Source organism: Parasteatoda tepidariorum, chromosome 7, assembly GCF_982258835.1.
Source record: "Parasteatoda tepidariorum strain Cologne lab strain chromosome 7, Ptep-v5.0, whole genome shotgun sequence".
NCBI lineage: Eukaryota > Metazoa > Arthropoda > Arachnida > Araneae > Theridiidae > Parasteatoda > Parasteatoda tepidariorum.
Window position 1 is genome coordinate 98501499 of NC_141761.1, and position 12594 is coordinate 98514092.

Consider the following 12594-nt stretch of genomic DNA (forward strand, 5'->3'; position numbering starts at 1 on the left):
AGAGCACTAAGTCCTGTACCATACCGTCATTTAGAGAAAACCAGTTGAAGAGGACTGAGCTGATAAAATAGTTTAGGCGTAAATTTTTGAATAGTTTAAAATTAGCGTTTCATCAAATATCAAATGGCTTCGTGATGAAATAGTTGTCAAAAACAACTAATTACAGGAAAAGCACATTGCTGATTTTAAATCTGCTATTGGTCACCCCTCAACAAACAACAGTTTTTTAAGAGAACATTTTTGGTTTATTTTTGTCGAAATGTTTGAAAACTGTGTGTACGACAGGGAGTCACGCAAATGCTTCGATAAACTTCTAAGGGAGTTAGAGTCCATCAACAGAATTAAAACTGTGCAAGAAACTGTTGCCGGAAATGTTGTCGTACACGGCTAGAGCAATACTTACAAGAAAAGAGAAGGCCTCAGCGCAGGTTACCATAAACAAGAAATTAGATCCTTTAGTAGTCCAAATGTTGTGACATCTTTCGTATTTCTACCAATGCCCAGCTTAGTAGCCTGAACGTAGCGATATCCTTCTTATTTTTACCACTGCCCAGTTTATGTTCGATACGTCGGACTACCTAATTGATTCGTGCAGAGGTCTTCTTTTTTCTAGGAGGTGTTGCCCATTATGAACTGCTTTTTCTTCTTCATGCTTTTGATTAAATCATATTAGGGAAGAGCTGGTAGCTGCGTGCGAGTACATTTCCGGGCATGAGGGTTCCAATGCAGTTTCAATCCTGATGGTGTGACTATACTCCCTCAGAAATTTATCGCAACATTTACGTGATTCCCTGTTATATATCACGCTATATATAGGCTGAAAACGTTCTTTATGATAAGATCTGTTGATTTAGGAGCAAAACTAATTTCAGTATTGAAAACCCTTCACCTGATTGAGGCCAAATCAAGCATTTGTATAAAAATTTGTTCCACTGCGTATTTCTTCAGCAATATTTCTTATCGTATTCACAGATCACAAGAACTGGTGATGTAGTTTACGTGCCAAACAGCATGAACAAAAATGATTTATAATTAAACATTTCACGTAAAATGCGTATGACATTGGTAAACGTTAACTGAAATTCGTTATTCGTGACTGTTACATAAAGATGCAGCAAGTTTTTCACACATAATTATGCAGGGAAGGAGAGAAGCGTTTATTTTATCACGTTCTTTGTTACCATACTGTATTCAATAGTAGTTAAAGTAGGGGAGAATGAGGAAGATTTGATTAAAAGGGATTTTTGAGATCCCTGTCTTAATCGACCTGATAGCTGAGGAGTCACAAATTAAAGCAATATATCAAGTTGAATCACATGTTGAAATTGTATATCAATCATTTTCTTCTAAAATCAAGGAGAAATCGCATATAATATAGTTTTTAACGCAAGAAATTAATTTTAGCAGCTACTAGTTCTTCTCTCCTATGTCATCTGTCATTGACATTCTACCACGCGAAACTCTAGTTTTGAATATTAGAAAAAATCAAAATCAAAAAAATATTTTAAAGAACCAAGTTTTTGTAGTGGAGAATAATAATTAAAAAACAAACATTTGAAAAACGAAAAACGTGGGGCGCATGAAATACATAGCAGTAACAGTACGTGTGCTCATGAGTATATGTCTGTATATCTGTAATTGTATCTGGATGTGCATGTGGTTGTGTATGAGTAAGAAAATACGAATATGTAGGTGTATATGTACTGCTGTGTATTTCATGCTCCCCACGTTTTTCGTTTTTCAAATTTTTGTTTTTTAATTATTATTCTCCCCTACAAAAACGTGATTTTTAAAAATATTATTATTATTTTTTTTGTACCCACTTCCAAAATCTCAATTTTTTCACTCCCTGTACACAAAACTTTTCAACTCACATGTGACACTAGTTTGAAATAATCGAATCGACAACAAAAGACAATCTCGAAAATATTAATTTTTCTTTAATTTTATTTTACTTTGTATGTCTTTTTCTCTTCTTTTTCATGCATTGTCATCCAATTCTGAACTATGTGCGAAATTTGAAGTCTGTAGCTAGTCGGGAAGTTAGTTTAAAATCGATTACAAAATTCCACCCGAACAGACATACACGAAGGCAAGTTGATATAAACGTGGTAAAAAATACAATATACGTTTACGAACTTAGAAGTAAATTCATCAATGCGATCAACTAAAAAAAAAAACAAGACTAAAACAAGAAAACAGCGTAAGTATAACTCAAACCAAGTACAAAAATGAACATGCTATAGTTTCGGTTTACTAGACCAGAAACTTCATCAATGTTTAGGCATTGGGGTTCAGTTTCTTCATCAGTGTCTAGAATATATGCCATAAAACTGTCTATAAATATTGCTTCAATTCATCTTTCTTATATTTTTTTATTGTAATTAAATACTGCCATCAAGTGAGGTAAATCCAACTATAAATACGCCAGTGGCGATATAGTGGCTACGGTGAGTAAAATGAGATAACGTCAGATAATACGTAAAAATGCAAAATCTCTTTCTACTGCTCGTACTTTTGCTGATTTTGCTACAGTGTTGTTTTTTCCGTCTAAAGTGAATTTAAGTGAAATGTAATTTTTCTAGTGACATCTTTCAATGAATTTCTGAATTGTTTCTTACATTCACCTGAATAAATTGCTAAGCATTTTTTTTTAAAGGGAGGTTTGCTTTCTCAATAACCAGGCGATTCCCTAATTATTATTATCTAATAGACGAATCAGAATAAAAGCAGTCACGATTAGGTGATATTAGGAACAAGATCAGTAGGACATATCTGTCCAGCAGCCATTTTAACCTTCGAAATTCTAACTTTTTTTCTACTTTCAATCGTTATCTCATTTCTTTCATGGAGATAATTTTTCTGTTTTTTAACGATTTTTTTTATCATATTTCTGTTTAACACGTTGACTACAGCATGCGCTTACAGTGAAAACTCCTTCATGTCACGAGTATTGATGTAAGAAGCGTATTCTGCTAAGTACTCCCACCAATATTTTAATAATGCGAGTCTGTGGTTATCACAAGAATAATATCTCGCTCCGTTTGTTTCCATGGTATCATGTCTGCTTATTTGTGTCCGTTGCTTCTCATCTCGCCACTTTACACGATCAGTTTGAATCTTCTCCAAGTAAAGAGGGTCCCGCAGTGGACTGATCGTTAAGACACGGTTCCCAGCAGATCACCGAAGTCAAGCATCACTGGCTGCGGTCAGTGTGCGGGTGGGTGACCACTTGGATCAGTCTGCGTAGGGACCGAGGGTGTGCGGTATTGGTCCTCGTTAAACTGTGCTACCGTAAAGCGCTCGTGCAGGTCGTTGGGCTACCGAAGCGGGGGTGTCATCCCCTCTGCAGAGGATCAAAATTGTGATGGCATGTCTTCGGATCATCCTCAGGGATGTTTCCCAGACCGTCGCCAATAGCCCATTGTGCAGCTCTAGTGCGACGTAAATGAACAAATCAAATCAAATCAACCAAGTAAAGAGGAGTATAACTTAAAATCTTTACCCTAATTCGTTGAAATTTTGAAAAGAAAAATGGAAAATTTATTTCTTAGTGAGTCAAATAGCAGTGAACAAGAAAGCTTTTGAGGCTCTCAATAATTTTTTAATAAATCATTTTTGTATTACTTTTATAACAATTCAATAGTTCTGTTACTTCCTGCGAAATATACGAATATCCTTCGCAGGTAGTCAAATAAGCGTCACCTCAATACGGGTGACGCGACCCGATCAGAAACTTTGCTGTCATCCGAATATGGGTGACGCGGCAATCAACGCGCTAAGAGAGTTGCTGGATTATGAAAAAAAGGCATTGGCGTTTAAATTGAACCAAATAAGAAGTGCTTCTCAGTATTAACACTCTTCATAAACTTTCCTGGAAATAATATTAAGGAACAGTGTGAATAAAAACGTCTCCTTTGACGAAGTTTGTTGTATTGCTCTATGTTGTATTGCTATCCCGCAACAGCCCCCTGTGTGCCATGGAGGTTAAGGCTCCACTATGTCATGACAAACGACATAATAATGATGACAATATGATCAACACTCCGAAACAAGTTAAATAGGCTTCAAGTCAAGTCAATCGAATTTTAATATTTCTAATTGCGTTTTAACCACTCTAATTATAAACTTTTTAGAAATTTTTTTTTGTTCCTTAAAGTGTTTAAATTAACAATAAAATTTTATTTCTAAAATGCCCAATCTTCTAATTGATTCGTAAAAGACTTTTTTTTCTTTTTTTACTGAGAATATTACTTTCCATTCGCTCTTTTAAAAATATTTTGCATTTACTTTCCTAAAATAGTTTTAAAAAAACTCAGTAAAATGCTTAAAACGCATTTTTTTATTACCCAATGTATTTTTAGTTTATAATAACACTCATGCAATATTTCACCTTACTAAGGTCAACGAATTGTATTGTTAAGCTGGTAGTTATTGCAGGATACGAATAAATATACCTAAAATAGCGTTTCTTTTATAAAACACGCAAATTTGAGAGATTCTCGACAAACCTGAATCAGAGCTCAAATGGTTTTTCACGGTTTCTCTTTCTGTACGCAATGTTTTTTTTTTTAAATTACGCACGCATCATCATTAGATTTTTTTCTTTTTCACTCTGTTGCATAAATAAAGGATATTTGCACCAAATTCACCATTTTTTAAAATAAAGTGTATGCATTAGTGATGCTTTTGTGGACCGTGAAGTTGTAGCACATAATTGCATCTTTCATTTTATTCTTTGAATCTTTAACACTTATACTCAGTTGCAAGTTAAGAAAAGACCATTGCGGTATAGGGTTAAGGCAATCATCTGAGACTGCATATAATTCCATTTTATTTAGTTATCAAATTACATGTATGTATGCTTTCAAAACAATATAAAAAAGTTCAGAAGTTAAACTCGTCTGACAGAAATTTAATTCGAGCTATCTCTTACGATACATACCATATTATTATTAAAAAAAGGGTAATAGTTTCGTAGTCTTACTGGAATCTTAGATTTGGCGACATATTTCGATAAGAAAACATTCACTTTTGGAAAAAGAAACAACTATATGACGTCCTAAGAGTAATGGATTTGATTGGATCACTAAAGATTGCTCGTCTTTTACTGACATACCCTTGCCAAATCAAATCCGAGATAAGTAACTCTGTAGATATAGTTTGTTCACCAAAAGTTGAAACTTGGCTCCACCTCCCGAGACGCAGAGTTCATTTCAGCGCAGGAGTTAGAAGAGCAACATCTCCATTGTTGAAATTGAGGCAACCCTTGATTTGCGCCAAACACAAAAAGCGAATTCTTTTTCAGTCACTTACTTTGCTTTATCATCTGCTATTATATTTTTTGTTACACTAGCTAATTAAATATAGTTTAAATTTAAAAACTGCTGTTCTCCCAGCGAAATGTCTCATAAAGGACAAACTATTCACTCAAAAGAAAGAAATATCATAAAAAATGGTGCAAAATATCATCAAATTTATAAAAAAATGCACATAAAGTTTGCGAAATAAATATTTTTGCCAAACAATCGCCAAATAGCAACATTGTTCAGGATTGCTCACAGCCTTCTCCCAGAAATAGTGAAATAGTATCGTCGCATACCACGTGATGAAGGCGGAGCCAAGTGCCAACTCCTGGTGAACGAGCTATAAAAATAGACTACAAGAAGCAATATTTATTATTCTTTCATCAGTTTCTTTAAATGGGAACCGAAAGACGTATATTTGTTAAGATTCTTAGTTAACATTTCTATTAATTCTTATTATAAAAAAAAAACGATAGTTTTTATTAAATTTTCCTCATTTCACACGATATAAGAAAGTAAGCAAAAGGAAGGCAACGTCGTTTCAAGATATACGTTTGCGCTGGAAGATTAGCATCCATTTGGTGTGTGACTCTCTCAACTGGCTCTCTCCAAGTCTTTAATGGTTTTATCTTAACTTGCAACAGAGTATAGCATTGCTTCTAAAGGAACATACATTTAAGATATCTTTTTTAAATTAGACTAATTGAAAAATCCCAAATGCCGTAGTTGCTGCGGAAGCTGTTTTGGGTGTTCACCTTAACATTACATTTTGATTAGTTGCGAAAAATTCAAATTTGTTCAAAAGTTATTGCAAATATAAGTTCTTTTACGTGAGTTTTTCTCTGCTTTTTTGCTTTAAATATTGACTATTTATCCATTGTTGTAGAAAACCCATTGTAGTAGTAAGATCTTCATTTCTTTATTTTATAAACTTGCGCTTGAATAGATGTCAATTAAAAAGTAGCGAAAAAAAGAGAAAGAGATATTTTATATTACCACCGTTGTTGAACAGCAGACCCAATTTTTTGGGTTTATAACTACTAATGGGTTCAACTCCGTAGCCTTGCAAATTTGAGCCCAATCCAGGAGACAATGAAAAGCCTGGATCAAGCATTTGGAGAAATTTGCCTTATTGGAGAACTTTTTGATGGAACTAACCCGTATCAGCGTTACATGGAGAGGAAAACCTCAAACCTCCCACGATTAGCCTGACGGCAAGGGGACTCTAATCCATGATCCGTCTACCACTGAAGATATTTTACGTCAACACTGTGGTCGGTGCAAGTCTGATGCGGAATTCGTATCGACCGGTCATCGCTGGGATTCGAACCCAGTTCACCTCATTGGAAGGTGAACGCTCTATCCCCTAAGCCATCAAGGCTCTCTTAGCGCTTATTGTAAAATGTCAAAAAATAAAAAGCAACAATTTAATAAAGAGAGATAAGGATCGTACCCTATTTGAACTGTAAATGAGTTAATTTCTGTTAGTTAACTTAAAGTTAATTTCCTTCGAAATCTAGTTAATTTCTGCAATTATTTCTTCTTTTTGAGTTGCACATTCTGCATTCTTTAATTTTAACTTTTTTTTCAAGTTCAGATTCTTCAAATCCTGGAAAACGTCCATTTTGCAACGAGTAACATGTTAACAAAAATGTTCCTGCATGAAGCTACATCTTGTATGTTTGGAAAATAAAATATTCTGCATTTTTGTGGAAAACATGGACGCCTAAAGAAAAAAACAATCATGAATAAGAAGTTATTGCAAAGGTTGGCGAGATGAGCCTTATAGTATCGTAAAAAAATTGAGTCAAGCAGTTGAATTATAATATCATTCTCATGGTCCGTAATATATTTCAAATTCTTTGTTGAAACCAAAATAAGGATATCGAACCGTATATGATTCCTTAGTTCAAATGGTATCTTAGAGTGATTCCACTTTTTTGAACCACTCGTGATTTTAGTTAATATGTTTGTTAAAAAAAGATATTTCGCATATGTGTATCTACCTTTGAAATATCTCAGAACCAATTGGAAAAGATAAAAATAATTTTGTTTATATTCGTAAAAAAGAGAAAAAAACCTAGATAAAAGTATAATTTCTAATGGTCACTCCACAGAAAAATCACCCCGTGATTAATAAATTTCATAATATGGCTCAATCTGACACCTTTTTAAAGACTGTAGCAAATTTGGACGGCTTTTTCGTTAAACATGTTGCAGAATTTCTAACATATTTTATATAATTATTTTTCGTTTTTGCTGTTTTCTATTTTCTTAAGACATTGAAAACGTCCATTATTAATGCGTATTATCTTTTAACTTGTTATGGCAGAACTACTAAAAATATTTATATGAACAAAAAATTATTTCGTGATTTTATGCTAAGATATTTCGCTTTTTATACGTGAAGCGTGTGGTCATAATCGTCAATGGAAGATACTGAATCGCAACAGAAGTATTAAAAAGTGTCATATTTCTATTTTTACCATATCATAAATTTATCTAAGTCACGACAAAATAGAAAATTAACTTTATGAGGTTTTGTCTTTTGTTAATTTGGTATGATTTAATGGAAACTCTGAGATTCCATTAATATGATACGCATATGATTATTAGCTATGAATTTATTTTTATGAAACTATAATGTGCAAAGAATTTGTGTCGTATAAGACGTTTCTTTTATTATTTAAGGTAAATGTATTATAGGAAGATTTTAGTTTGGAATTCATTTTTCAAATTCCTAATAAAGGAAGACATAAAAAAACCGCTTTATTGCATTATTATACTATTGCAAATTTTATTTTTTTTCCTTTTTTGAATATTGCGAAATAGAGAAAAACATTTATGTTACCGCAATTTTTGCACGATGTTTTGTTTCCATTTTATTAAATCACAAATACTTCATGCTAAAAACAACACTGTGTATATGAACCGTTGACAGATTGTTTTTACAATATTGACTTACTGAATGAAATTAGGTACTGATTAGTTTGGCGATTTGTGTTTGGCGAACTAGTGTAACGATGTAGTTTATTTTATCTTGTTTCTGTGTTGATTTTCAGAACTAAGAGTCTGCTATGCTTATTTTTTCCGTTGTCTTATAATTTTGATCCCAATCCAAAGAAAGACAATGGAACTCCTGGGTAAAACCTGGATTTCGGTTTTATTGAGAAAACTTTAATGAACGGAAAACGTTAAATGGAGTGGAAAAGAAACATCCCATGTTAAGCCCGATTTATATAATTTATATACCTGATATTTCATAATCAGTTTTATCATTGAGAATGTTTGTGTCTCCATAGTGATTTGTGTAAATCGAGAGTAGTATACGAACCAACCAGGATCGAAACAGGATTCCTAAATAAAATATATTTTATTTACCGTTTTTGATGAAACATTAGTTTTCCGCCGCTTTTTGCTAAAATACTATTATGCTGGTACTTTCTGCCAAATTTTATTAGAGCAGTCTAATAGTACTGTTGAATACATTGAATTGAGTTGAATCATTTCGTTTAAATTTGTTATAAACTTAACATGAGGTAAATTGAACCATGTTATTGTGATTCTTACTTTTTTTATTTTAACGGCATTTTCGTTCATTTGCATTGAAAGAAGCCAGAAGAGATGCTCTTTAATGGGTACCTGTAATCCTTAGTCACAGAAGCGAGTAACATTACCCACGTCACATCGCCACAGATATCCGTTTATAGGGTGGGCCATATTCACGCAAAAGAGGCCAACACAAAGAGGAATATCCATGCCCTGAGCGGGATTCGAACCCGCAACCATTGCTTTCGCAGTCAGGCTCGCAAACAGGTGATTCTTAAACTTTGACTCAATACCTAAAGGGAAATTGGTTCAAATTAACAAAAGTTTCCAGATATTTTACGTTCTACTATTAACGTCGTATTAACGTCGTATCAATTTTTCTGAGTGTACATTATATATATGTAGTAACTAAAATACTAGCTTTATAAAATTAAAAGGATCTTTTGAGACTAAACTCAAAAAGAATTATATCTATCTGCAGATAAGCTTATCTGGTCTCTGAGAACATTAAATTTCTCTTTCACATACTTAACTTGGCTCTTCGCGTATACATTTAGTCCCGTTGAATAGCGATGAAATCTTTATTTATAAAACGAATCCACCCCGCACAATAAGAAGCCGAATTCCCATGAAAATCAAGACTATGTTGAGATATCAATTCATCTCCATCTGGTCTTCAGATGTTACAGAACGCCGGTCCTAACAAAGAAGATATAAAAAATGATCTGGATTATTTGGGTCACATGACATGAAGGAAATTATATGTAACACGTAAAAAAGTGTACACTTATCTTTTAGAAATGAAACTGTAAGCATCTATCCGGGAGCTCTGCTCCGTGTATATATAATTTGTAAATAGATTCCTTATTCTTAATCTCAATAAAAGCATATGTTGTCACCCTTATATAAAGGATATTAAAAATATTAAAATATGACTGCAAATACTACGAAATGCAATATAATGATTAATGAAAAGAAACGGCTCAAGAGTTTACGAGGAGGAAGAACGAGAACGAGCACTACATATATTTTTTTCAAAATATTTTGAAAATAATATTTAAATTTATTAATAAATTTACCAGTTATTATTATATTATAAATTGTAATATTAATTATTTAAATTTACAAGTTATTATTATATTATAATAAATTGTAATATTAATTATTTAAATTTATTAATATTATAACTAATAAACTACATTTTAAAGTTTTAAAAAGCAAACAAACGTGAAGCGAAATTACGGCATCATTTTCTATAAAAGCATGTCCCATATTTATGTAATTATTCTATTCATTGTATGTAGGTAGCTACCAGACAAGCGTGTAACCAAATAATGAAACTAAGTTTCGAGTGCAAATAATGAATAAATTGCGTGGGAGGTGTCATGTTCGTTCATGTGTGTGAGATAAGTTTTGTTTCATTGTTCAGAAGAAATCACATTTTCTTATTTCTCTATGACGTTTTTAGTAGAGGGTAAAACAGCAAAATAGCTACATTTTTTTCCTAAAACATTACGAGAGAACAAAATGTTGAAAATTTAGTTACGTTTTTTGTTACTTAAAAAAAAATTTAGAAAAAAATTAGAAAAAATTTGTTTTATTTTGAATTAAAACAAAAGTTGATTGCATTTGAATTGAAACAAATTTGATTGTATTTGAATTAGAGAAAAAAAATGTATTTAAAATGTAAATTTTGTATTTAAAAAAGAACAAGATCTGTCGTTTTGTCTTCACATTTTAATGGAAATTATTTGAATATGTTTTACCATTTACACATTCTTCTAATTTTTAAAACAATATAGCTTAGAAACTTAAGAAAGAGCACTCCATAAATTTTGTAAAATGTATATTTTATTTTACTTTGTCGATAAAGAATTTAAAATTTGGTTTTAATTTTGATATTTAATTTCTTAAAAGAAATTTAAAATTAGAATATAATAATAGAAAAGTTTTATAATTTTTTTTAAATACTTTTAGAAAAAAGTACGGAAGACAGATTAAAAATCAATTAATTTTACTGAAAAGAAATTGAAATTTTTTAATGTTTAATCATAATGATGCCAACTACCATAAAAATTACAAACACCATATTTTTAAAGTTTTAAATGTTTCTAAAGATACAGTATCAAAAATTTGTGAACTAATTTTGTTGATTTGAATAAAATTCACTAAAATTTCGAGACTGTGTACGTTAAAAAGTATTAAAATTGTGCCCCGGGCTCCTTTAACTGAAAACATTTTTTACGACACGATTCTGCTGTTTTCAGTTTTTTAAATTTTTTTTTTTATATTTGTAAATCATGGATCCAAGGGATTCTATTTTAAGTATTATTATATTTTATTCTATAGACTTACTGATATGTTGGCATGCAGCCTATTCTTTATCTTCCTATGTGAGAGATCATATACACATAAATCTAGAACCGGTTCTCTAAGACAGAAAATCTGTGTATTAAAAACTGGTAAATGAGACTGAAAAGATGAATGCTCTCACTTTACGAACGACGAATACTAAATGTCTTGAAATGAATGACCTTTGCATCAATCATATAACATTGTGACGTCAGAGACTATTTGGCGCAAAGCGCAACTTTAAAAAAAATGTTTTTTTAATTTAAAAATAATAATAATGTGATTCGCGATATGATAGGTTTTATCAATGAGTTAATCTGTGAACCATTTAATGCAATAATTTGCACAAATTAAGCTAGTAACTCCAGTTATGTACGAAAAAATAAAATAAATAATTAAACTAATAAAATGAACAAATAAAATTAATTACTAAAATTAAATGAATTACTAAAACTAAATAAATTACTAAAACTAAATAAATTACTAAAACTAAATAAATAACTAAAACTAAATAAATAACTAAAACTAAATAAATAAGATTAAATGAATAAATATTAAATCGAAATTTCGATTCTGAATTTACGAACCACTAACTGAAAACTCGTACTCTTCTTTTATTTATAAGTGGATTCGCCAATAATTAGTCCACTCACTAATAATTGAATAGCCTATTCTGATTAAACGTTGATTAATTGATTATTTTTTAATTCACTTCCTCCCCCCCATTTTTTCCTTCCGTTCATTTGCAGTCGCATGTAATTCACTGTAACTAAGAGACTCCGCCCCCTGCTTGTTGACGCTCGACAACCCTCGGTACTTCTTTCTAAGTTTCCTTCAGATCGCTTCGCTCACTCATTGGGTACGTTGCTCCTGTCTATTTTTGTGTAGTTTTGTGAATACTTAAGTTTAGAATAAATATTTAACAAAACTTTCCTCTGTACAAAATTCTAAATATATGTTTGAAATAATAAATAATAATTAAACATAATTTTTTTTGCGTGGAATTTTCTTTGGATAAACGTATTTAATAATTGTAAGCAAAACTTATATTCAATTCGCTTAAAAAGTTCTCGAATGGCAAAATTCGAAAAAAGTAAAACTTTATCTCTCTAATGAACAAACTATCAAGACCAATTTTCTTAAATTGCGACTGCTGCCTATGTTTTTGACGTCAAAAATCATAATCCATCATAAAAAACGTATGTTTATTCAGAGAAAGTACGCTTTTGTGTCTAATTTCGTAACTTAAACATTGTCGGCACTAAATTAGCTTATTTGAAGTCACCTTTTCAAAACATTAAGGCAAGCTTGTAGTACGTGAAAATCCAATTATTAGAACAAAGGTTATTCAGAGAGTAACGTTTAATTATTTATTTTTTGCGCAGTG

General features: G+C 31.6%; 1 protein-coding gene across 3 annotated transcripts in view; it reads left to right on the forward strand.

Moving 5' to 3' along the window:
- The window catches only part of LOC107450327 (murinoglobulin-1), a 95379-nt gene that overhangs the window by 12865 nt on the left and 69920 nt on the right, over positions 1 to 12594 (forward strand). The window lies entirely within an intron of this gene.